Here is a 24,370-nt window from a genome sequence, read left to right as displayed (position 1 = left end):
GAGCCACGGAAGCTCAGAAATTAAATGGTTGTCAGGTATTGTGGAAAAGTTATGACTTTTCACGCTACATCTGAGACCCAACAACACCTCTCCCGGGTGGGCTCGAACCACCAACCTTTCGTTTAACAGCTGAACGCGCTAAAAAATGCGCCACGGAAGCCCAAAAATTAAATGTTCGTCAGGTATTGTGGAAAAACTCTGACTTTTTACGTTACATTTGAGATCCCATAACACCGCTCCCGGGTGGGCTCGAACCACCAACCTTTCGTTTAACAGCCGAACGCACTATCCATTGCGCCACGGAAGCCCAAAAAATAAATGTTCGTCAGGTATTGTGGAAAAACTTTGCCTTTTTACGTTACATTTGAGACTTCACAACACCGCTCCCGGGTGGGCTCGAACCACCAACCTAGTGGTTAACAGCCGAACGCGCTAACAATTGAGCCACGGAAGCTCAGAATTTGAATGGTTGTCAGGTATTGTAGAAAAACTCTGACTTTTTACGTTACATTTGAGATCCCATAACACCGCTCCCGGGTGGGCTCGAACCACCAACCTTTCGGTTTACAGCTCAACGCGCTAACCATTGCGCCACGGAAGCCCAAAAATTAAATGTTCGTCAGGTATTGTGGAAAAACTCTGACTTTTTACGTTACATTTGACATCCCATAACACCGCTCCCGGGTGGGCTCGAACCACCAACCTTTCGTTTAACAGCCGAACGCGCTAACCATTGCGCCACGGAAGCCTAAGAAATAAATGTTCGTCAGGTATTGTGGAAAAACTTTGCCTTTTTACGTTACATTTGAGACTTCACAACACCGCTCCCGGGTGGGCTCGAACCACCGACATTTCGGTTAACAGCCGAACGCACTAACCATTGCGCCACGGAAGCCCAAAAATTAAATGTTCGTCAGGTATTGTGGAAAAACTTTGCCTTTTTACGATACAATTGAGACTTCACAACACCGCTCCCGGGTGGGCTCGAACCACCGACCTTTCGGTTAACAGCCGAACGCACTAACCATTGCGCCACGGAAGCCCAAAAATTAAATGTTCGTCAGGTATTGTGGAAAAACTCTGGATTTTTACGTTACATTTGAGATCCCATAACACTGCTCCCGGGTGGGCTCGAACCACCACTCTATTGGTTAACAGCCGAGCGCGCTAACCATTGAGCCACGGAAGCCCAAAAATTAAATGTTCGTCAGGTATTGTGGAAAAACTCTGGATTTTTACGTTACATTTGAGATCCCATAACACTGCTCCCGGGTGGGCTCGAACCACCACTCTATTGGTTAACAGCCGAGCGCGCTAACCATTGAGCCACGGAAGCTCAGAAATTAAATGGTTGTCAGGTATTGTGGAAAAGTTATGACTTTTCACGCTACATCTGAGACCCCACAACACCTCTCCCGGGTGGGCTCGAACCACCAACCTTTCGTTTAACAGCTGAACGCGCTAAAAAATGCGCCACGGAAGCCCAAAAATTAAATGTTCGTCAGGTATTGTGGAAAAACTCTGACTTTTTACGTTACATTTGACATCCCATAACACCGCTCCCGGGTGGGCTCGAACCACCAACCTTTCGTTTAACAGCCGAACGCGCTAACCATTGCGCCACGGAAGCCTAAGAAATAAATGTTCGTCAGGTATTGTGGAAAAACTTTGCCTTTTTACGTTACATTTGAGACTTCACAACACCGCTCCCGGGTGGGCTCGAACCACCGACATTTCGGTTAACAGCCGAACGCACTAACCATTGCGCCACGGAAGCCCAAAAATTAAATGTTCGTCAGGTATTGTGGAAAAACTTTGCCTTTTTACGATACAATTGAGACTTCACAACACCGCTCCCGGGTGGGCTCGAACCACCGACCTTTCGGTTAACAGCCGAACGCACTAACCATTGCGCCACGGAAGCCCAAAAATTAAATGTTCGTCAGGTATTGTGGAAAAACTCTGGATTTTTACGTTACATTTGAGATCCCATAACACTGCTCCCGGGTGGGCTCGAACCACCACTCTATTGGTTAACAGCCGAGCGCGCTAACCATTGAGCCACGGAAGCTCAGAAATTAAATGGTTGTCAGGTATTGTGGAAAAGTTATGACTTTTCACGCTACATCTGAGACCCCACAACACCTCTCCCGGGTGGGCTCGAACCACCAACCTTTCGTTTAACAGCTGAACGCGCTAAAAAATGCGCCACGGAAGCCCAAAAATTAAATGTTCGTCAGGTATTGTGGAAAAACTCTGACTTTTTACGTTACATTTGAGATCCCATAACACCGCTCCCGGGTGGGCTCGAACCACCAACCTTTCGTTTAACAGCCGAACGCGCTAAAAATTGCGCCACGGAAGCCCAAAAATTAAATGTTCGTCAGGTATTGTGGAAAAACTCTGACTTTTTACGTTACATTTGAGACCCCACAACACCTCTCCCGGGTGGGCTCGAACCACAAACCTTTCGGTTAACAGCTGAACGCGCTAACCATTGCGCCACGGAACCCAAATATTAAATATTCGTCAGGTATTGTGGAAAAACTCTGACTTTTTACGTTACATTTGAGATCCCATAACACCGCTCCCGTGTGGGCTCGAACCACCAACCTTTCGGTTAACAGCCGAACGCGCTATCCATTGCGCCACGGAAGCCCAAAAAATAAATGTTCGTCAGGTATTGTGGAAAAACTTTGCCTTTTTACGTTACATTTGAGACTTCACAACACCGCTCCCGGGTGGGCTCGAACCACCAACCTAGTGGTTAACAGCCGAACGCGCTAACAATTGAGCCACGGAAGCTCAGAATTTGAATGGTTGTCAGGTATTGTAGAAAAACTCTGACTTTTTACGTTACATTTGAGATCCCATAACACCGCTCCCGGGTGGGCTCGAACCACCAACCTTTCGGTTTACAGCTCAACGCGCTAACCATTGCGCCACGGAAGCCCAAAAATTAAATGTTCGTCAGGTATTGTGGAAAAACTCTGACTTTTTACGTTACATTTGAGATCCCATAACACCGCTCCCGGGTGGGCTCGAACCACCAACCTTTCGGTTTACAGCTCAACGCGCTAACCATTGCGCCACGGAAGCCCAAAAATTAAATGTTCGTCAGGTATTGTGGAAAAACTCTGACTTTTTACGTTACATTTGACATCCCATAACACCGCTCCCGGGTGGGCTCGAACCACCAACCTTTCGTTTAACAGCCGAACGCGCTAACCATTGCGCCACGGAAGCCTAAGAAATAAATGTTCGTCAGGTATTGTGGAAAAACTTTGCCTTTTTACGTTACATTTGAGACTTCACAACACCGCTCCCGGGTGGGCTCGAACCACCGACATTTCGGTTAACAGCCGAACGCACTAACCATTGCGCCACGGAAGCCCAAAAATTAAATGTTCGTCAGGTATTGTGGAAAAACTTTGCCTTTTTACGATACATTTGAGACTTCACAACACCGCTCCCGGGTGGGCTCGAACCACCGACCTTTCGGTTAACAGCCGAACGCACTAACCATTGCGCCACGGAAGCCCAAAAATTAAATGTTCGTCAGGTATTGTGGAAAAACTCTGGATTTTTACGTTACATTTGAGATCCCATAACACTGCTCCCGGGTGGGCTCGAACCACCACTCTATTGGTTAACAGCCGAGCGCGCTAACCATTGAGCCACGGAAGCTCAGAAATTAAATGGTTGTCAGGTATTGTGGAAAAACTCTGACTTTTTACGTTACATTTGAGACCCCACAACACCTCTCCCGGGTGGGCTCGAACCACCAACCTTTCGGTTAACAGCTGAACGCGCTAACCATTGCGCCACGGAAGCCCAAAAATTAAATGTTCGTCAGGTATTGTGGAAAAACTCTGACTTTTTACGTTACATTTGAGACCCCACAACACCTCTCCCGGGTGGGCTCGAACCACCAACCTTTCGGTTAACAGCTGAACGCGCTAACCATTGCGCCACGGAAGCCCAAAAATTAAATGTTCGTCAGGTATTGTGGAAAAACTCTGACTTTTTACGTTACATTTGAGATCCCATAACACCGCTCCCGGGTGGGCTCGAACCACCAACCTTTCGTTTAACAGCCGAACGCGCTAAAAATTGCGCCACGGAAGCCCAAAAATTAAATGTTCGTCAGGTATTGTGGAAAAACTCTGACTTTTTACGTTACATTTGAGACCCCACAACACCTCTCCCGGGTGGGCTCGAACCACAAACCTTTCGGTTAACAGCTGAACGCGCTAACCATTGCGCCACGGAACCCAAATATTAAATATTCGTCAGGTATTGTGGAAAAACTCTGACTTTTTACGTTACATTTGAGACCCCACAACACCTCTCCCGGGTGGGCTCGAACCACCAACCTTTCGGTTAACAGCTGAACGCGCTAACCATTGCGCCACGGAAGCCCAAAAATTAAATGTTCGTCAGGTATTGTGGAAAAACTCTGACTTTTTACGTTACATTTGAGATCCCATAACACCGCTCCCGGGTGGGCTCGAACCACCAACCTTTCGTTTAACAGCCGAACGCGCTAAAAATTGCGCCACGGAAGCCCAAAAATTAAATGTTCGTCAGGTATTGTGGAAAAACTCTGACTTTTTACGTTACATTTGAGACCCCACAACACCTCTCCCGGGTGGGCTCGAACCACAAACCTTTCGGTTAACAGCTGAACGCGCTAACCATTGCGCCACGGAACCCAAATATTAAATATTCGTCAGGTATTGTGGAAAAACTCTGACTTTTTACGTTACATTTGAGATCCCATAACACCGCTCCCGTGTGGGCTCGAACCACCAACCTTTCGGTTAACAGCCGAACGCACTATCCATTGCGCCACGGAAGCCCAAAAAATAAATGTTCGTCAGGTATTGTGGAAAAACTTTGCCTTTTTACGTTACATTTGAGACTTCACAACACCGCTCCCGGGTGGGCTCGTACCACCAACCTAGTGGTTAACAGCCGAACGCGCTAACAATTGAGCCACGGAAGCTCAGAATTTGAATGGTTGTCAGGTATTGTAGAAAAACTCTGACTTTTTACGTTACATTTGAGATCCCATAACACCGCTCCCGGGTGGGCTCGAACCACCAACCTTTCGGTTTACAGCTCAACGCGCTAACCATTGCGCCACGGAAGCCCAAAAATTAAATGTTCGTCAGGTATTGTGGAAAAAATCTGACTTTTTACGTTACATTTGACATCCCATAACACCGCTCCCGTGTGGGCTCGAACCACCAACCTTTCGTTTAACAGCCGAACGCGCTAACCATTGCGCCACGGAAGCCTAAGAAATAAATGTTCGTCAGGTATTGTGGAAAAACTTTGCCTTTTTACGTTACATTTGAGACTTCACAACACCGCTCCCGGGTGGGCTCGAACCACCGACCTTTCGGTTAACAGCCGAACGCACTAACCATTGCGCCACGGAAGCCCAAAAATTAAATGTTCGTCAGGTATTGTGGAAAAACTTTGCCTTTTTACGATACATTTGAGACTTCACAACACCGCTCCCGGGTGGGCTCGAACCACCGACCTTTCGGTTAACAGCCGAACGCACTAACCATTGCGCCACGGAAGCCCAAAAATTAAATGTTCGTCAGGTATTGTGGAAAAACTCTGACTTTTTACGTTACATTTGAGATCCCATAACACCGCTACCGGGTGGGCTCGAACCACCACTCTATTGGTTAACAGCCGAGCGCGCTAACCATTGAGCCACGGAAGCTCAGAAATTAAATGGTTGTCAGGTATTGTTTAAAAGTTATGACTTTTCACGCTACATCTGAGACCCCACAACACCTCTCCCAGGTGGGCTCGAACCACCAACCTTTCGGTTAACAGCTGAACGCGCTAAAAAATGCGCCACGGAAGCCCAAAAATTAAATGTTCGTCAGGTATTGTGGAAAAACTCTGACTTTTTACGTTACATTTGAGACCCCACAACACCTCTCCCGGGTGGGCTCGAACCACCAACCTTTCGGTTAACAGCTGAACGCGCTAACCATTGCGCCACGGAAGCCCAAAAATTAAATGTTCGTCAGGTATTGTGGAAAAACTCTGACTTTTTACGTTACATTTGAGATCCCATAACACCGCTCCCGGGTGGGCTCGAACCACCAACCTTTCGTTTAACAGCCGAACGCGCTAACCATTGCGCCACGGAAGCCCAAAAATTAAATGTTCGTCAGGTATTGTGGAAAAACTCTGACTTTTTACGTTACATTTGAGACCACACAACACCTCTCCCGGGTGGGCTCGAACCACAAACCTTTCGGTTAACAGCTGAACGCGCTAACCATTGCGCCACGGATGCCCAAATATTAAATGTTCGACAGGTATTGTGGAAAAACTCTGACTTTTTACGTTACATTTGAGATCCCATAACACCGCTCCAGGGTGGGCTCGAACCACCAACCTATTGGATAACAGCCGAACGCGCTAACCATTGAGCCACGGAAGCTCAGAAATTGAATGGTTGTCAGGTATTGTGGAAAAACTCTGACTTTTTACGTTACATTTGAGATCCCAAAACACCGCTCCCGTGTGGGCTCGAACCACCAACCTTTCGGTTAACAGCCGAACGCGCAATCCACTGCGCCACGGAAGCCCAAAAAATAAATGTTCGTTAGGTATTGTGGAAAAACTCTGACTTTTTACGTTACATTTGAGATCCCATAACACCGCTCCCGTGTGGGCTCGAACCACCAACCTTTCGGTTACAGCCGAACGCGCAATCCATTGCGCTACGGAAGCCCAAAAAATAAATGTTCGTTAGGTATTGTGGAAAAACTCTGACTTTTTACGTTACATTTGAGATCCCATAACACCGCTCCCGTGTGGGCTCGAACCACCAACCTTTCAGTTAACAGCCGAACGCGCTATCCATTGCGCCACGGAAGCCCAAAAAATAAATGTTCGTCAGGTATTGTGGAAAAATTTTGCCTTTTTACGTTACATTTGAGATCCCATAACACCGCTCCCGGGTGGGCTCGAACCACCAACCTTTCGGTTAACAGCTGAACGCGCTAACCATTGCGCCACGGAAGCCCAAAAATTAAATGTTCGTCAGGTATTGTGGAAAAACTCTGACTTTTTACGTTACATTTGACATCCCATAACACCGCTCCCGGGTGGGCTCGAACCACCAACCTTTCGTTTAACAGCCGAACGCGCTAACCATTGCGCCACGGAAGCCTAAGAAATAAATGTTCGTCAGGTATTGTGGAAAAACTTTGCCTTTTTACGTTACATTTGAGACTTCACAACACCGGTCCCGGGTGGGCTCGAACCACCGACCTTTCGGTTAACAGCCGAACGCACTAACCATTGCGCCACGGAAGCCCAAAAATTAAATGTTCGTCAGGTATTGTGGAAAAACTTTGCCTTTTTACGATACATTTGAGACTTCACAACACCGCTCCCGGGTGGGCTCGAACCACCGACCTTTCGGTTAACAGCCGAACGCACTAACCATTGCGCCACGGAAGCCCAAAAATTAAATGTTCGTCAGGTATTGTGGAAAAACTATGACTTTTTACGTTACATTTGAGATCCCATAACACCGCTACCGGGTGGGCTCGAAACACCACTCTATTGGTTAACAGCCGAGCGCGCTAACCATTGAGCCACGGAAGCTCAGAAATTAAATGGTTGTCAGGTATTGTGGAAAAGTTATGACTTTTCACGCTACATCTGAGACCCCACAACACCTCTCCCGGGTGGGATCGAACCACCAACCTTTCGGTTAACAGCTGAACGCGCTAAAAAATGCGCCACGGAAGCCCAAATATTAAATGTTCGTCAGGTATTGTGGAAAAACTCTGACTTTTTACGTTACATTTGAGATCCCATAACACCGCTCCCGTGTGGGCTCGAACCACCAACCTTTCGGTTAACAGCCGAACGCGCTATCCATTGCGCCACGGAAGCCCAAAAAATAAATGTTCGTCAGGTATTGTGGAAAAACTTTGCCTTTTTACGTTACATTTGAGACTTCACAACACCGCTCCCGGGTGGGCTCGAACCACCAACCTTTCGGTTAACAGCTGAACACGCTAACCATTGCGCCACGGAAGCCCAAAAACCAAATGTTCGTCAGGTATTGTGGAAAAACTCTGACTTTTTACGTTACATTTGAGATCCCATAACACCGCTCCCGGGTGGGCTCGTACCACCAACCTTTCGTTTAACAGCCGAACGCGCTAACCATTGCGCCACGGAAGCCCAAAAAATAAATGTTCGTCAGGTATAGTGGAAAAACTTTGCCTTTTTACGTTACATTTGAGACTTCACAACACCGCTCCCGGGTGGGCTCGAACCACCAACCTATTGGTTAACAGCCGAACGCGCTAACAATTGAGCCACGGAAGCTCAGAAATTGAATGGTTGTCAGGTATTGTGGAAAAACTCTGACTTTTTACGTTACATTTGAGATCCCATAACACCGCTCCCGGGTGGGCTCGAACCACCAACCTTTCGGTTAACAGCTGAACGCGCTAACCATTGCGCCACGGAAGCCTAAAAATTAAATGTTCGTCAGGTATTGTGGAAAAACTTTGCCTTTTTACGTTACATTTGAGACTTCACAACACCGCTCCCGGGTGGGCTCGAACCACCAACCTATTGGTTAACAGCCGAACGCGCTAACCATTGAGCCACGGAAGCTCAGAAATTGAATGGTTGTCAGGTATTGTGGAAAAGTTATGACTTTTCACGCTACATCTGAGACCCCACAACACCTCTCCCGGGTGGGCTCTAGCCACCAACCTTTCGGTTAACAGCCGAACGCGCTAACCATTGCGCCACGGAAGCCCAAACAATAAATGGTCGTCAGGTATTTTGGAAAAACTTTGACTTTTTACGTTACATTTGAGACCCCACAACACCTCTTCCGGGTGGGCTCGAACCACCAACCTTTCGGTTAACAGCTGAACACGCTAACCATTGCGCCACGGAAGCCCAAAAACCAAATGTTCGTCAGGTATTGTGGAAAAACTCTGACTTTTTACGTTACATTTGAGATCCCATAACACCGCTCCCGGGTGGGCTCGAACCACCAACCTTTCGTTTAACAGCCGAACGCGCTAACCATTGCGCCACGGAAGCCCAAAAAATAAATGTTCGTCAGGTATTGTGGAAAAACTATGACTTTTTACGTTACATTTGAGATCCCATAACACCGCTACCGGGTGGGCTCGAACCACCACTCTATTGGTTAACAGCCGAGCGCGCTAACCATTGAGCCACGGAAGCTCAGAAATTAAATGGTTGTCAGGTATTGTGGAAAAGTTATGACTTTTCACGCTACATCTGAGACCCCACAACACCTCTCCCGGGTGGGATCGAACCACCAACCTTTCGGTTAACAGCTGAACGCGCTAAAAAATGCGCCACGGAAGCCCAAATATTAAATGTTCGTCAGGTATTGTGGAAAAACTCTGACTTTTTACGTTACATTTGAGATCCCATAACACCGCTCCCGTGTGGGCTCGAACCACCAACCTTTCGGTTAACAGCCGAACGCGCTATCCATTGCGCCACGGAAGCCCAAAAAATAAATGTTCGTCAGGTATTGTGGAAAAACTTTGCCTTTTTACGTTACATTTGAGACTTCACAACACTGCTCCCGGGTGGGCTCGAACCACCAACCTAGTGGTTAGCAGCCGAACGCGCTAACCATTGAGCCACGGAAGCTCAGAAATTGAATGGTTGTCAGGTATTGTAGAAAAACTCTGACTTTTTACGTTACATTTGAGATCCCATAACACCGCTCCCGGGTGGGCTCGAACCACCAACCTTTCGGTTAACAGCTGAACGCGCTAACCATTGCGCCACGGAAGTCTAAAATTTAAATGTTCGTCAGGTATTGTGGAAAAACTCTGACTTTTTACGTTACATTTGAGATCCCATAACACCGCTCCCGGGTGGGCTCGAACCACCAACCTATTGGTTAACAGCCGAACGCGTTAACCATTGAGCCACGGAAGCTCTGAAATTGAATGGTTGTCAGGTATTGTGGAAAAACTCTGACTTTTTACGTTACATTGAGATCCCATAACACCGCTTCCGGGTGGGCTCGAACCACCAACCTTTCGGTTAACAGCTGAACGCGCTAACCATTGCGCGACGGAAGCCCAAAATTTAAATGTTCGTTAGCTATTGTGGAAAAACTCTGACTTTTTACGTTACATTTGAGATCCCATAACACCGCTCCCGGGTGGGCTCGAACCACCAACCTTTCGGTTAACAGCCGAACGCGCTAACCATTGCGCCACGGAAGCCCAAACAATAAATGGTCGTCAGGTATTTTGGAAAAACTTTGGCTTTTTACGTTACATTTGAGAACCCATAACACCGCTCCCGGGTGGGCTCGAACCACCAACCTATTAGATAACAGCCGAACGCTCTAAGCATTGAGCCACGGAAGCTCAGAAATTAAATGGTTGTCAGGTATTGTGGAAAAATTATGACTTTTCACGCTACATCAGAGACCCCACAACACCTCTCCCGGGTGGGCTCGAACCACCAGACTTTCGGTTAACAGCTGAACGCGCTAAAAAATGCGCCACGGAAGCCCAAAAATTAAATGTTCGTCAGGTATTGTGGAAAAACTCTGACTTTTTACGTTACATTTGAGACCCCACAACACCTCTTCCGGGTGGGCTCGAACCACCAACCTTTCGGTTAACAGCTGAACACGCTAACCATTGCGCCACGGAAGCCCAAAAACCAAATGTTCGTCAGGTATTGTGGAAAAACTCTGACTTTTTACGTTACATTTGAGATCCCATAACACCGCTCCCGGGTGGGCTCGTACCACCAACCTTTCGTTTAACAGCCGAACGCGCTAACCATTGCGCCACGGAAGCCCAAAAAATAAATGTTCGTCAGGTATAGTGGAAAAACTTTGCCTTTTTACGTTACATTTGAGACTTCACAACACCGCTCCCGGGTGGGCTCGAACCACCAACCTATTGGTTAACAGCCGAACGCGCTAACAATTGAGCCACGGAAGCTCAGAAATTGAATGGTTGTCAGGTATTGTGGAAAAACTCTGACTTTTTACGTTACATTTGAGATCCCATAACACCGCTCCCGGGTGGGCTCGAACCACCAACCTTTCGGTTAACAGCTGAACGCGCTAACCATTGCGCCACGGAAGCCTAAAAATTAAATGTTCGTCAGGTATTGTGGAAAAACTTTGCCTTTTTACGTTACATTTGAGACTTCACAACACCGCTCCCGGGTGGGCTCGAACCACCAACCTATTGGTTAACAGCCGAACGCGCTAACCATTGAGCCACGGAAGCTCAGAAATTGAATGGTTGTCAGGTATTGTGGAAAAGTTATGACTTTTCACGCTACATCTGAGACCCCACAACACCTCTCCCGGGTGGGCTCTAGCCACCAACCTTTCGGTTAACAGCCGAACGCGCTAACCATTGCGCCACGGAAGCCCAAACAATAAATGGTCGTCAGGTATTTTGGAAAAACTTTGGCTTTTTACGTTACATTTGAGAACCCATAACACCGCTCCCGGGTGGGCTCGAACCACCAACCTATTAGATAACAGCCGAACGTTCTAAGCATTGAGCCACGGAAGCTCAGAAATTAAATGGTTGTCAGGTATTGTGGAAAAATTATGACTTTTCACGCTACATCAGAGACCCCACAACACCTCTCCCGGGTGGGCTCGAACCACCAGACTTTCGGTTAACAGCTGAACGCGCTAAAAAATGCGCCACGGAAGCCCAAAAATTAAATGTTCGTCAGGTATTGTGGAAAAACTCTGACTTTTTACGTTACATTTGAGACCCCACAACACCTCTTCCGGGTGGGCTCGAACCACCAACCTTTCGGTTAACAGCTGAACACGCTAACCATTGCGCCACGGAAGCCCAAAAACCAAATGTTCGTCAGGTATTGTGGAAAAACTCTGACTTTTTACGTTACATTTGAGATCCCATAACACCGCTCCCGGGTGGGCTCGAACCACCAACCTTTCGTTTAACAGCCGAACGCGCTAACCATTGCGGCACGGAAGCCCAAAAAATAAATGTTCGTCAGGTATAGTGGAAAAACTTTGCCTTTTTACGTTACATTTGAGACTTCACAACACCGCTCCCGGGTGGGCTCGAACCACCAACCTATTGGTTAACAGCCGAACGCGCTAAACATTGAGCCACGGAAGCTCAGAAATTGAATGGTTGTCAGGTATTGTGGAAAAGTTATGACTTTTCACGCTACATCTGAGACCCCACAACACCTTTCCCGGGTGGGCTCGAGCCACCAACCTTTCGGTTAACAGCTGAACGCGCTAACCATTGCGCTACGGAAGCCCAAAAATTAAATGTTCGTCAGGTATTGTGGAAAAACTCTGACTTTTTACGTTACATTTGAGATCCCATAACACCGCTCCCGGGTGGGCTCGAACCACCAACCTATTGGTTAATAGCCGAACGCGTTAACCATTGAGCCACGGAAGCTCAGAAATTGAATGGTTGTCAGGTATTGTGGAAAAACTCTGACTTTTTACGTTACACTTGAGATCCCATAACACCGCTTCCGGGTGGGCTCGAACAACCAACCTTTCGGTTAACAGCTGAATGCGCTAACCATTGCGCCACGGAAGCTCAGAAATTGAACGGTTGTTAGGTATTGTGGAAAAACTCTGACTTTTTACGTTACACTTGAGATCCCATAACACCGCTTCCGGGTGGGCTCGAGCAACCAACCTTTCGGTTAACAGCTGAATGCGCTAACCATTGCGCCACGGAAGCCCAAAAATTAAATGTTCGTTAGGTATTGTGGAAAAACTCTGACTTTTTACGTTACATTTGAGATCCCATAACACCGCTCCCGTGTGGGCTCGAACCACCAACCTTTCGGTTAACAGCCGAACGCGCAATCCATTGCGCCACGGAAGCCCAATAAATAAATGTTCGTTAGGTATTGTGGAAAAACTCTGACTTTTTACGTTACATTTGAGATCCCATAACACCGCTCCCGTGTGGGCTCGAACCACCAACCTTTCGGTTAACAGCCGAACGCGCTATCCATTGCGCCACGGAAGCCCAAAAAATAAATGTTCGTCAGGTATTGTGGAAAAACTTTGCCTTTTTACGTTACATTTGAGACTTCACAACACCGCTCCCGAGTGGGCTCGAACCACCAACCTAGTGGTTAACAGCCGAACCCGCTAACCATTGAGCCACGGAAGCTCAGAAATTGAATGGTTGTCAGGTATTGTAGAAAAATTCTGACTTTTTACGTTACCTTTGAGATCCCATAACACCGCTCCCGGGTGGGCTCGAACCACCAACCTTTCGGTTAACAGCTGAAGGCGCTAACCATTGCGCCACGGAAGCCCAAAAATTAAATGTTCGTCAGGTATTGTGGAAAAACTCTGACTTTTTACGTTACATTTGACATCCCATAACACCGCTCCCGGGTGGGCTCGAACCACCAACCTTTCGTTTAACAGCCGAACGCGCTAACCATTGCGCCACGGAAGCCTAAGAAATAAATGTTCGTCAGGTATTGTGGAAAAACTTTGCCTTTTTACGTTACATTTGAGACTTCACAACACCACTCCCGGGTGGGCTCGAACCACCGACCTTTCGGTTAACAGCCGAACGCACTAACCATTGCGCCACGGAAGCCCAAAAATTAAATGTTCGTTAGGTATTGTGGAAAAACTCTGACTTTTTTATGTTACATTTGAGATCCCATAACACCGCTCCTGTGTGGGCTCGAACCACCAACCTTTCGGTTAACAGCCGAACGCGCAATCCATTGCGCCACGGAAGCCCAAAAAATAAATGTTCGTTAGGTATTGTGGAAAAACTCTGACTTTTTACGTTACATTTGAGATCCCATAACACCGCTCCCGTGTGGGCTCGAACCACCAACCTTTCGGTTAACAGCCGAACGCGCTATCCATTGCGCCACGGAAGCCCAAAAAATAAATGTTCGTCAGGTATTGTGGAAAAACTTTGCCTTTTTACGTTACATTTGAGACTTCACAACACCGCTCCCGAGTGGGCTCGAACCACCAACCTAGTGGTTAACAGCCGAACCCGCTAACCATTGAGCCACGGAAGCTCAGAAATTGAATGGTTGTCAGGTATTGTAGAAAAATTCTGACTTCTTACGTTACCTTTGAGATCCCATAACACCGCTCCCGGGTGGGCTCGAACCACCAACCTTTCGGTTAACAGCTGAAGGCGCTAACCATTGCGCCACGGAAGCCCAAAAATTAAATGTTCGTCAGGTATTGTGGAAAAACTCTGACTTTTTACGTTACATTTGACATCCCATAACACCGCTCCCGGGTGGGCTCGAACCACCAACCTTTCGTTTAACAGCCGAACGCGCTAACCATTGCGCCACGGAAGCCTAAGAAATAAATGTTCGTCAGGTATTGTGGAAAAACTTTGCCTTTTTACGTTACATTTGAGACTTCACAACACCACTCCCGGGTGGGCTCGAACCACCGACCTTTCGGTTAACAGCCGAACGCACTAACCATTGCGCCACGGAAGCCCAAAAATTAAATGTTCGTTAGGTATTGTGGAAAAACTCTGACTTTTTTATGTTACATTTGAGATCCCATAACACCGCTCCTGTGTGGGCTCGAACCACCAACCTTTCGGTTAACAGCCGAACGCGCAATCCATTGCGCCACGGAAGCCCAAAAAATAAATGTTCGTTAGGTATTGTGGAAAAACTCTGACTTTTTACGTTACATTTGAGATCCCATAACACCGCTCCCGTGTGGGCTCGAACCACCAACCTTTCGGTTAACAGCCGAACGCGCTATCCATTGCGCCACGGAAGCCCAAAAAATAAATGTTCGTCAGGTATTGTGGAAAAACTTTGCCTTTTTACGTTACATTTGAGACTTCACAACACCGCTCCCGAGTGGGCTCGAACCACCAACCTAGTGGTTAACAGCCGAACCCGCTAACCATTGCGCCACGGAAGCCCAAAAATTAAATGTTCGTCAGGTATTGTGGAAAAACTCTGACTTTTTACGTTACATTTGAGATCCCATAACACCGCTCCCGGGTGGGCTCGAACCACCAACCTATTGGTTAATAGCCGAACGCGTTAACCATTGAGCCACGGAAGCTCAGAAATTGAATGGTTGTCAGGTATTGTGGAAAAACTCTGACTTTTTACGTTACACTTGAGATCCCATAACACCGCTTCCGGGTGGGCTCGAACAACCAACCTTTCGGTTAACAGCTGAATGCGCTAACCATTGCGCCACGGAAGCTCAGAAATTGAACGGTTGTCAGGTATTGTGGAAAAACTCTGACTTTTTACGTTACACTTGAGATCCCATAACACCGCTTCCGGGTGGGCTCGAACAACCAACCTTTCGGTTAACAGCTGAATGCGCTAACCATTGCGCCACGGAAGCCCAAAAATTAAATGTTCGTTAGGTATTGTGGAAAAACTCTGACTTTTTACGTTACATTTGAGATCCCATAACACCGCTCCCGTGTGGGCTCGAACCACCAACCTTTCGGTTAACAGCCGAACGCGCAATCCATTGCGCCACGGAAGCCCAAAAAATAAATGTTCGTTAGGTATTGTGGAAAAACTCTGACTTTTTACGTTACATTTGAGATCCCATAACACCGCTCCCGTGTGGGCTCGAACCACCAACCTTTCGGTTAACAGCCGAACGCGCTATCCATTGCGCCACGGAAGCCCAAAAAATAAATGTTCGTCAGGTATTGTGGAAAAACTTTGCCTTTTTACGTTACATTTGAGACTTCACAACACCGCTCCCGGGTGGGCTCGAACCACCAACCTAGTGGTTAACAGCCGAACCCGCTAACCATTGAGCCACGGAAGCTCAGAAATTGAATGGTTGTCAGGTATTGTAGAAAAATTCTGACTTTTTACGTTACCTTTGAGATCCCATAACACCGCTCCCGGGTGGGCTCGAACCACCAACCTTTCGGTTAACAGCTGAAGGCGCTAACCATTGCGCCACGGAAGCCCAAAAATTAAATGTTCGTCAGGTATTGTGGAAAAACTCTGACTTTTTACGTTACATTTGAAATCCCATAACACCGCTCCCGGGTGGGCTCGAACCACCAACCTTTCGTTTAACAGCCGAACGCGCTAACCATTGCGCCACGGAAGCCTAAGAAATAAATGTTCGTCAGGTATTGTGGAAAAACTTTGCCTTTTTACGTTACATTTGAGACTTCACAACACCACTCCCGGGTGGGCTCGAACCACCGACCTTTCGGTTAACAGCCGAACGCACTAACCATTGCGCCACGGAAGCCCAAAAATTAAATGTTCGTCAGGTATTGTGGAAAAACTCTGACTTTTTACGTTACATTTGAGATCCCATAACACCGCTCCCGGGTGGGCTCGAACCACCAACCTATTGGTTAATAGCCGAACGCGTTAACCATTGAGCCACGGAAGCTCAGAAATTGAATGGTTGTCAGGTATTGTGGAAAAACTCTGACTTTTTACGTTACACTTGAGATCCCATAACACCGCTTCCGGGTGGGCTCGAACAACCAACCTTTCGGTTAACAGCTGAATGCGCTAACCATTGCGCCACGGAAGCTCAGAAATTGAACGGTTGTCAGGTATTGTGGAAAAACTCTGACTTTTTACGTTACACTTGAGATCCCATAACACCGCTTCCGGGTGGGCTCGAACAACCAACCTTTCGGTTAACAGCTGAATGCGCTAACCATTGCGCCACGGAAGCCCAAAAATTAAATGTTCGTTAGGTATTGTGGAAAAACTCTGACTTTTTACGTTACATTTGAGATCCCATAACACCGCTCCCGTGTGGGCTCGAACCACCAACCTTTCGGTTAACAGCCGAACGCGCAATCCATTGCGCCACGGAAGCCCAAAAAATAAATGTTCGTTAGGTATTGTGGAAAAACTCTGACTTTTTACGTTACATTTGAGATCCCATAACACCGCTCCCGTGTGGGCTCGAACCACCAACCTTTCGGTTAACAGCCGAACGCGCTATCCATTGCGCCACGGAAGCCCAAAAAATAAATGTTCGTCAGGTATTGTGGAAAAACTTTGCCTTTTTACGTTACATTTGAGACTTCACAACACCGCTCCCGGGTGGGCTCGAACCACCAACCTAGTGGTTAACAGCCGAACCCGCTAACCATTGAGCCACGGAAGCTCAGAAATTGAATGGTTGTCAGGTATTGTAGAAAAATTCTGACTTTTTACGTTACATTTGAGATCCCATAACACCGCTCCCGGGTGGGCTCGAACCACCAACCTTTCGGTTAACAGCTGAACGCGCTAACCATTGCGCCACGGAAGCCCAAAAATTAAATGTTCGTCAGGTATTGTGGAAAAACTCTGACTTTTTACGTTACATTTGACATCCCATAACACCGCTCCCGGGTGGGCTCGAACCACCAACCTTTCGTTTAACAGCCGAACGCGCTAACCATTGCGCCACGGAAGCCTAAGAAATAAATGTTCGTCAGGTATTGTGGAAAAACTTTGCCTTTTTACGTTACATTTGAGACTTCACAACACCGCTCCCGGGTGGGCTCGAACCACCGACCTTTCGGTTAACAGCCGAACGCACTAACCATTGCGCCACGGAAGCCCAAAAATTAAATGTTCGTCAGGTATTGTGGAAAAACTTTGCCTTTTTACGATACATTTGAGACTTCACAACACCGCTCCCGGGTGGGCTCGAACCACCAACCTTTCGTTTAACAGCCGAACGCGCTAAAAATTGCGCCACGGAAGCCCAAAAATTAAATGTTCGTCAGGTATTGTGGAAAAACTCTGACTTTTTACGTTACATTTGAGACCCCACAACACCTCTCCCGGGTGGGCTCGAACCACAAACCTTTCGGTTAACAGCTGAACGCGCTAACCATTGCGCCACGGAAGCTCAGAAATTGAATGGTTGTCAGGTATTGTAGAAAAATTCTGACTTTTTACGTTACATTTGAGATCCCATAACACCGCTCCCGGGTGGGCTCGAACCACCAACCTTTCGGTTAACAGCTGAACGCGCTAACCATTGCGCCACGGAAGCCCAAAAATTAAATGTTCGTCAGGTATTGTGGAAAAACTCTGACTTTTTACGTTACATTTGACATCCCATAACACCTCTCCCGGGTGGGCTCGAACCACCAACCTTTCGGTTAACAGCTGAACGCGCTAACCATTGCGCCACGGAAGCCCAAAAATTAAATGTTCGTCAGGTATTGTGGAAAAACTCTGACTTTTTACGTTACATTTGAGATCCCATAACACCGCTCCCGGGTGGGCTCGAACCACCAACCTTTCGTTTAACAGCCGAACGCGCTAAAAATTGCGCCACGGAAGCCCAAAAATTAAATGTTCGTCAGGTATTGTGGAAAAACTCTGACTTTTTACGTTACATTTGAGACCCCACAACACCTCTCCCGGTGGGCTCGAACCACAAACCTTTCGGTTAACAGCTGAACGCGCTAACCATTGCGCCACGGAACCCAAATATTAAATATTCGTCAGGTATTGTGGAAAAACTCTGACTTTTTACGTTACATTTGAGATCCCATAACACCGCTCCCGTGTGGGCTCGAACCACCAACCTTTCTTTTAACAGCCGAACGCGCTATCCATTGCGCCACGGAAGCCCAAAAAATAAATGTTCGTCAGGTATTGTGGAAAAACTTTGCCTTTTTACGTTACATTTGAGACCACACAACACCTCTCCCGGGTGGGCTCGAACCACAAACCTTTCGGTTAACAGCTGAACGCGCTAACCATTGCGCCACGGAAGCCCAATTATTAAATGTTCGACAGGTATTGTGGAAAAACTCTGACTTTTTACGTTACATTTGAGATCCCATAACACCGCTCCAGGGTGGGCTCGAACCACCAACCTATTGGATAACAGCCGAACGCGCTAACCATTGAGCCACGGAAGCTCAGAAATTGAATGGTTGTCAGGTATTGTGGAAAAACTCTGACTTTTTACGTTACATTTGAGATCCCAAAACACCGCTCCCGTGTGGGCTCGAACCACCAACCTTTCGGTTAACAGCCGAACGCGCAATCCATTTCGCCACGGAAGCCCAAAAAATAAATGTTCGTTAGGTATTGTGGAAAAACTCTGACTTTTTACGTTACATTTGAGATCCCATAACACCACTCCCGTGTGGGCTCGAACCACCAACCTTTCGGTTAACAGCCGAACGCGCAATCCATTGCGCTACGGAAGCCCAAAAAATAAATGTTCGTTAGGTATTGTGGAAAAACTCTGACTTTTTACGTTACATTTGAGATCCCATAACACCGCTCCCGTGTGGGCTCGAACCACCAACCTTTCAGTTAACAGCCGAACGCGCTATCCATTGCGCCACGGAAGCCCAAAAATTAAATGTTCGTCAGGTATTGTGGAAAAACTCTGACTTTTTACGTTACATTTGAGACCCCACAACACCTCTCCCGGGTGGGCTCGAACCACCAACCTTTCGGTTAACAGCTGAACGCGCTAACCATTGCGCCACGGAAGCCCAAAAATTAAATGTTCGTCAGGTATTGTGGAAAAACTCTGACTTTTTACGTTACATTTGAGATCCCATAACACCGCTCCCGGGTGGGCTCGAACCACCAACCTTTCGTTTAACAGCCGAACGCGCTAAAAATTGCGCCACGGAAGCCCAAAAACTAAATGTTCGTCAGGTATTGTGGAAAAACTCTGACTTTTTACGTTACATTTGAGACCCCACAACACCTCTCCCGGGTGGGCTCGAACCACAAACCTTTCGGTTAACAGCTGAACGCGCTAACCATTGCGCCACGGAAGCTCAGAAATTGAATGGTTGTCAGGTATTGTAGAAAAATTCTGACTTTTTACGTTACATTTGAGATCCCATAACACCGCTCCCGGGTGGGCTCGAACCACCAACCTTTCGGTTAACAGCTGAACGCGCTAACCATTGCGCCACGGAAGCCCAAAAATTAAATGTTCGTCAGGTATTGTGGAAAAACTCTGACTTTTTACGTTACATTTGACATCCCATAACACCTCTCCCGGGTGGGCTCGAACCACCAACCTTTCGGTTAACAGCTGAACGCGCTAACCATTGCGCCACGGAAGCCCAAAAATTAAATGTTCGTCAGGTATTGTGGAAAAACTCTGACTTTTTACGTTACATTTGAGATCCCATAACACCGCTCCCGGGTGGGCTCGAACCACCAACCTTTCGTTTAACAGCCGAACGCGCTAAAAATTGCGCCACGGAAGCCCAAAAATTAAATGTTCGTCAGGTATTGTGGAAAAACTCTGACTTTTTACGTTACATTTGAGACCCCACAACACCTCTCCCGGTGGGCTCGAACCACAAACCTTTCGGTTAACAGCTGAACGCGCTAACCATTGCGCCACGGAACCCAAATATTAAATATTCGTCAGGTATTGTGGAAAAACTCTGACTTTTTACGTTACATTTGAGATCCCATAACACCGCTCCCGTGTGGGCTCGAACCACCAACCTTTCTTTTAACAGCCGAACGCGCTATCCATTGCGCCACGGAAGCCCAAAAAATAAATGTTCGTCAGGTATTGTGGAAAAACTTTGCCTTTTTACGTTACATTTGAGACCACACAACACCTCTCCCGGGTGGGCTCGAACCACAAACCTTTCGGTTAACAGCTGAACGCGCTAACCATTGCGCCACGGAAGCCCAATTATTAAATGTTCGACAGGTATTGTGGAAAAACTCTGACTTTTTACGTTACATTTGAGATCCCATAACACCGCTCCAGGGTGGGCTCGAACCACCAACCTATTGGATAACAGCCGAACGCGCTAACCATTGAGCCACGGAAGCTCAGAAATTGAATGGTTGTCAGGTATTGTGGAAAAACTCTGACTTTTTACGTTACATTTGAGATCCCAAAACACCGCTCCCGTGTGGGCTCGAACCACCAACCTTTCGGTTAACAGCCGAACGCGCAATTCATTGCGCCACGGAAGCCCAAAAAATAAATGTTCGTTAGGTATTGTGGAAAAACTCTGACTTTTTACGTTACATTTGAGATCCCATAACACCACTCCCGTGTGGGCTCGAACCACCAACCTTTCGGTTAACAGCCGAACGCGCAATCCATTGCGCTACGGAAGCCCAAAAAATAAATGTTCGTTAGGTATTGTGGAAAAACTCTGACTTTTTACGTTACATTTGAGATCCCATAACACCGCTCCCGTGTGGGCTCGAACCACCAACCTTTCAGTTAACAGCCGAACGCGCTATCCATTGCGCCACGGAAGCCCAAAAAATAAATGTTCGTCAGATATTGTGGAAAAACTCTGACTTTTTACGTTACATTTGACATCCCATAACACCGCTCCCGGGTGGGCTCGAACCACCAACCTTTCGTTTAACAGCCGAACGCGCTAACCATTGCGCCACGGAAGCCTAAGAAATAAATGTTCGTCAGGTATTGTGGAAAAACTTTGCCTTTTTACGTTACATTTGAGACTTCACAACACCGCTCCCGGGTGGGCTCGAACCACCGACCTTTCGGTTAACAGCCGAACGCACTAACCATTGCGCCACGGAAGCCCAAAAATTAAATGTTCGTCAGGTATTGTGGAAAAACTCTGACTTTTTACGTTACATTTGAGATCCCATAACACCGCTCCCGGGTGGGCTCGAACCACCAACCTTTCGTTTAACAGCCGAACGCGCTAACCATTGTGCCACGGAAGCCCAAAAATTAAATGTTCGTCAGGTATTGTGGAAAAACTTTGCCTTTTTACGATACATTTGAGACTTCACAACACCGCTCCCGGGTGGGCTCGAACCACCGACCTTTCGGTTAACAGCCGAACGCACTAACTATTGCGCCACGGAAGCCCAAAAATTAAATGTTCGTCAGGTATTGTGGAAAAACTCTGACTTTTTACGTTACATTTGAGATCCCATAACACCGCTACCGGGTGGGCTCGAACCACCACTCTATTGGTTAACAGCCGAGCGCGCTAACCATTGAGCCACGGAAGCTCAGAAATTAAATGGTTGTCAGGTATTGTTTAAAAGTTATGACTTTTCACGCTACATCTGAGACCCCACAACACCTCTCCCGGGTGGGCTCGAACCACCAACCTTTCGGTTAACAGCTGAACGCGCTAACCATTGCGCCACGGAAGCCCAAAAATTAAATGTTCGTCAGGTATTGTGGAAAAACTCTGACTTTTTACGTTACATTTGAGATCCCATAACACCGCTCCCGGGTGGGCTCGAACCACCAACCTTTCGTTTAACAGCCGAACGCGCTAACCATTGCGCCACGGAAGCCCAAAAATTAAATGTTCGTCAGGTATTGTGGAAAAACTCTGACTTTTTACGTTACATTTGAGACCACACAACACCTCTCCCGGGTGGGCTCGAACCACAAACCTTTCGGTTAACAGCTGAACGCGCTAACCATTGCGCCACGGAAGCCCAAATATTAAATGTTCGACAGGTATTGTGGAAAAACTCTGACTTTTTACGTTACATTTGAGATCCCATAACACCGCTCCAGGGTGGGCTCGAACCACCAACCTATTGGATAACAGCCGAACGCGCTAACCATTGAGCCACGGAAGCTCAGAAATTGAATGGTTGTCAGGTATTGTGGAAAAACTCTGACTTTTTACGTTACATTTGAGATCCCAAAACACCGCTCCCGTGTGGGCTCGAACCACCAACCTTTCGGTTAACAGCCGAACGCGCAATCCATTGCGCCACGGAAGCCCAAAAAATAAATGTTCGTTAGGTATTGTGGAAAAACTCTGACTTTTTACGTTACATTTGAGATCCCATAACACCACTCCCGTGTGGGCTCGAACTACCAACCTTTCGGTTAACAGCCGAACGCGCAATCCATTGCGCTACGGAAGCCCAAAAAATAAATGTTCGTTAGGTATTGTGGAAAAACTCTGACTTTTTACGTTACATTTGAGATCCCATAACACCGCTCCCGTGTGGGCTCGAACCACCAACCTTTCAGTTAACAGCCGAACGCGCTATCCATTGCGCCACGGAAGCCCAAAAAATAAATGTTCGTCAGGTATTGTGGAAAAACTCTGACTTTTTACGTTACATTTGACATCCCATAACACCGCTCCCGGGTGGGCTCGAACCACCAACCTTTCGTTTAACAGCCGAACGCGCTAACCATTGCGCCACGGAAGCCTAAGAAATAAATGTTCGTCAGGTATTGTGGAAAAACTTTGCCTTTTTACGTTACATTTGAGACTTCACAACACCGCTCTTGGGTGGGCTCGAACCACCGACCTTTCGGTTAACAGCCGAACGCACTAACCATTGCGCCACGGAAGCCCAAAAATTAAATGTTCGTCAGGTATTGTGGAAAAACTTTGCCTTTTTACGATACATTTGAGACTTCACAACACCGCTCCCGGGTGGGCTCGAACCACCGACCTTTCGGTTAACAGCCGAACGCACTAACCATTGCGCCACGGAAGCCCAAAAATTAAATGTTCGTCAGGTATTGTGGAAAAACTCTGACTTTTTACGTTACATTTGAGATCCCATAACACCGCTACCGGGTGGGCTCGAACCACCACTCTATTGGTTAACAGCCGAGCGCGCTAACCATTGAGCCACGGAAGCTCAGAAATTAAATGGTTGTCAGGTATTGTTTAAAAGTTATGACTTTTCACGCTACATCTGAGACCCCACAACACCTCTCCCGGGTGGGCTCGAACCACCAACCTTTCGGTTAACAGCTGAACGCGCTAAAAAATGCGCCACGGAAGCCCAAAAATTAAATGTTCGTCAGGTATTGTGGAAAAACTCTGACTTTTTACGTTACATTTGAGACCCCACAACACCTCTCCCGGGTGGGCTCGAACCACCAACCTTTCGGTTAACAGCTGAACGCGCTAACCATTGCGCCACGGAAGCTCAGAAATTGAATGGTTGTCAGGTATTGTAGAAAAATTCTGACTTTTTACGTTACATTTGAGATCCCATAACACCGCTCCCGGGTGGGCTCGAACCACCAACCTTTCGGTTAACAGCTGAACGCGCTAACCATTGCGCCACGGAAGCCCAAAAATTAAATGTTCGTCAGGTATTGTGGAAAAACTCTGACTTTTTACGTTACATTTGACATCCCATAACACCTCTCCCGGGTGGGCTCGAACCACCAACCTTTCGGTTAACAGCTGAACGCGCTAACCATTGCGCCACGGAAGCCCAAAAATTAAATGTTCGTCAGGTATTGTGGAAAAACTCTGACTTTTTACGTTACATTTGAGATCCCATAACACCGCTCCCGGGTGGGCTCGAACCACCAACCTTTCGT

At 47.2% G+C, this 24,370-nt stretch overlaps 7 non-coding genes across 7 annotated transcripts; all 7 read right to left on the bottom strand.

Annotated features, from left to right (window-relative positions):
• Positions 1-528: 528 nt before the first annotated feature.
• Positions 529-601, bottom strand: TRNAY-GUA (transfer RNA tyrosine (anticodon GUA)). Its single transcript has one exon. It is a non-coding gene; the product is annotated as a tRNA-Tyr (tRNA).
• A 2,278-nt stretch (positions 602-2,879) lies between these two features.
• On the bottom strand, positions 2,880-2,952 carry TRNAY-GUA (transfer RNA tyrosine (anticodon GUA)). Its single transcript has one exon. It is a non-coding gene; the product is annotated as a tRNA-Tyr (tRNA).
• Positions 2,953-3,026: 74 nt separating this feature from the next.
• TRNAY-GUA (transfer RNA tyrosine (anticodon GUA)) lies at positions 3,027-3,099 on the bottom strand. The gene has a single exon. It is a non-coding gene; the product is annotated as a tRNA-Tyr (tRNA).
• Positions 3,100-5,082: 1,983 nt separating this feature from the next.
• TRNAY-GUA (transfer RNA tyrosine (anticodon GUA)) lies at positions 5,083-5,155 on the bottom strand. The gene has a single exon. It is a non-coding gene; the product is annotated as a tRNA-Tyr (tRNA).
• Positions 5,156-12,430: 7,275 nt separating this feature from the next.
• On the bottom strand, positions 12,431-12,503 carry TRNAN-AUU (transfer RNA asparagine (anticodon AUU)). Its single transcript has one exon. It is a non-coding gene; the product is annotated as a tRNA-Asn (tRNA).
• Positions 12,504-15,078: 2,575 nt separating this feature from the next.
• TRNAN-AUU (transfer RNA asparagine (anticodon AUU)) lies at positions 15,079-15,151 on the bottom strand. Its single transcript has one exon. It is a non-coding gene; the product is annotated as a tRNA-Asn (tRNA).
• A 1,250-nt stretch (positions 15,152-16,401) lies between these two features.
• Positions 16,402-16,474, bottom strand: TRNAN-AUU (transfer RNA asparagine (anticodon AUU)). Its single transcript has one exon. It is a non-coding gene; the product is annotated as a tRNA-Asn (tRNA).
• Positions 16,475-24,370: the final 7,896 nt, after the last annotated feature.

This window comes from Phalangium opilio, unplaced genomic scaffold (assembly GCF_054372755.1).
Source record: "Phalangium opilio isolate 3A_F unplaced genomic scaffold, DU_Popi_V2 ptg000505l_1, whole genome shotgun sequence".
Classification (NCBI taxonomy): domain Eukaryota; kingdom Metazoa; phylum Arthropoda; class Arachnida; order Opiliones; family Phalangiidae; genus Phalangium; species Phalangium opilio.
This window is presented reverse-complemented; position numbering and strand designations above follow the sequence as displayed.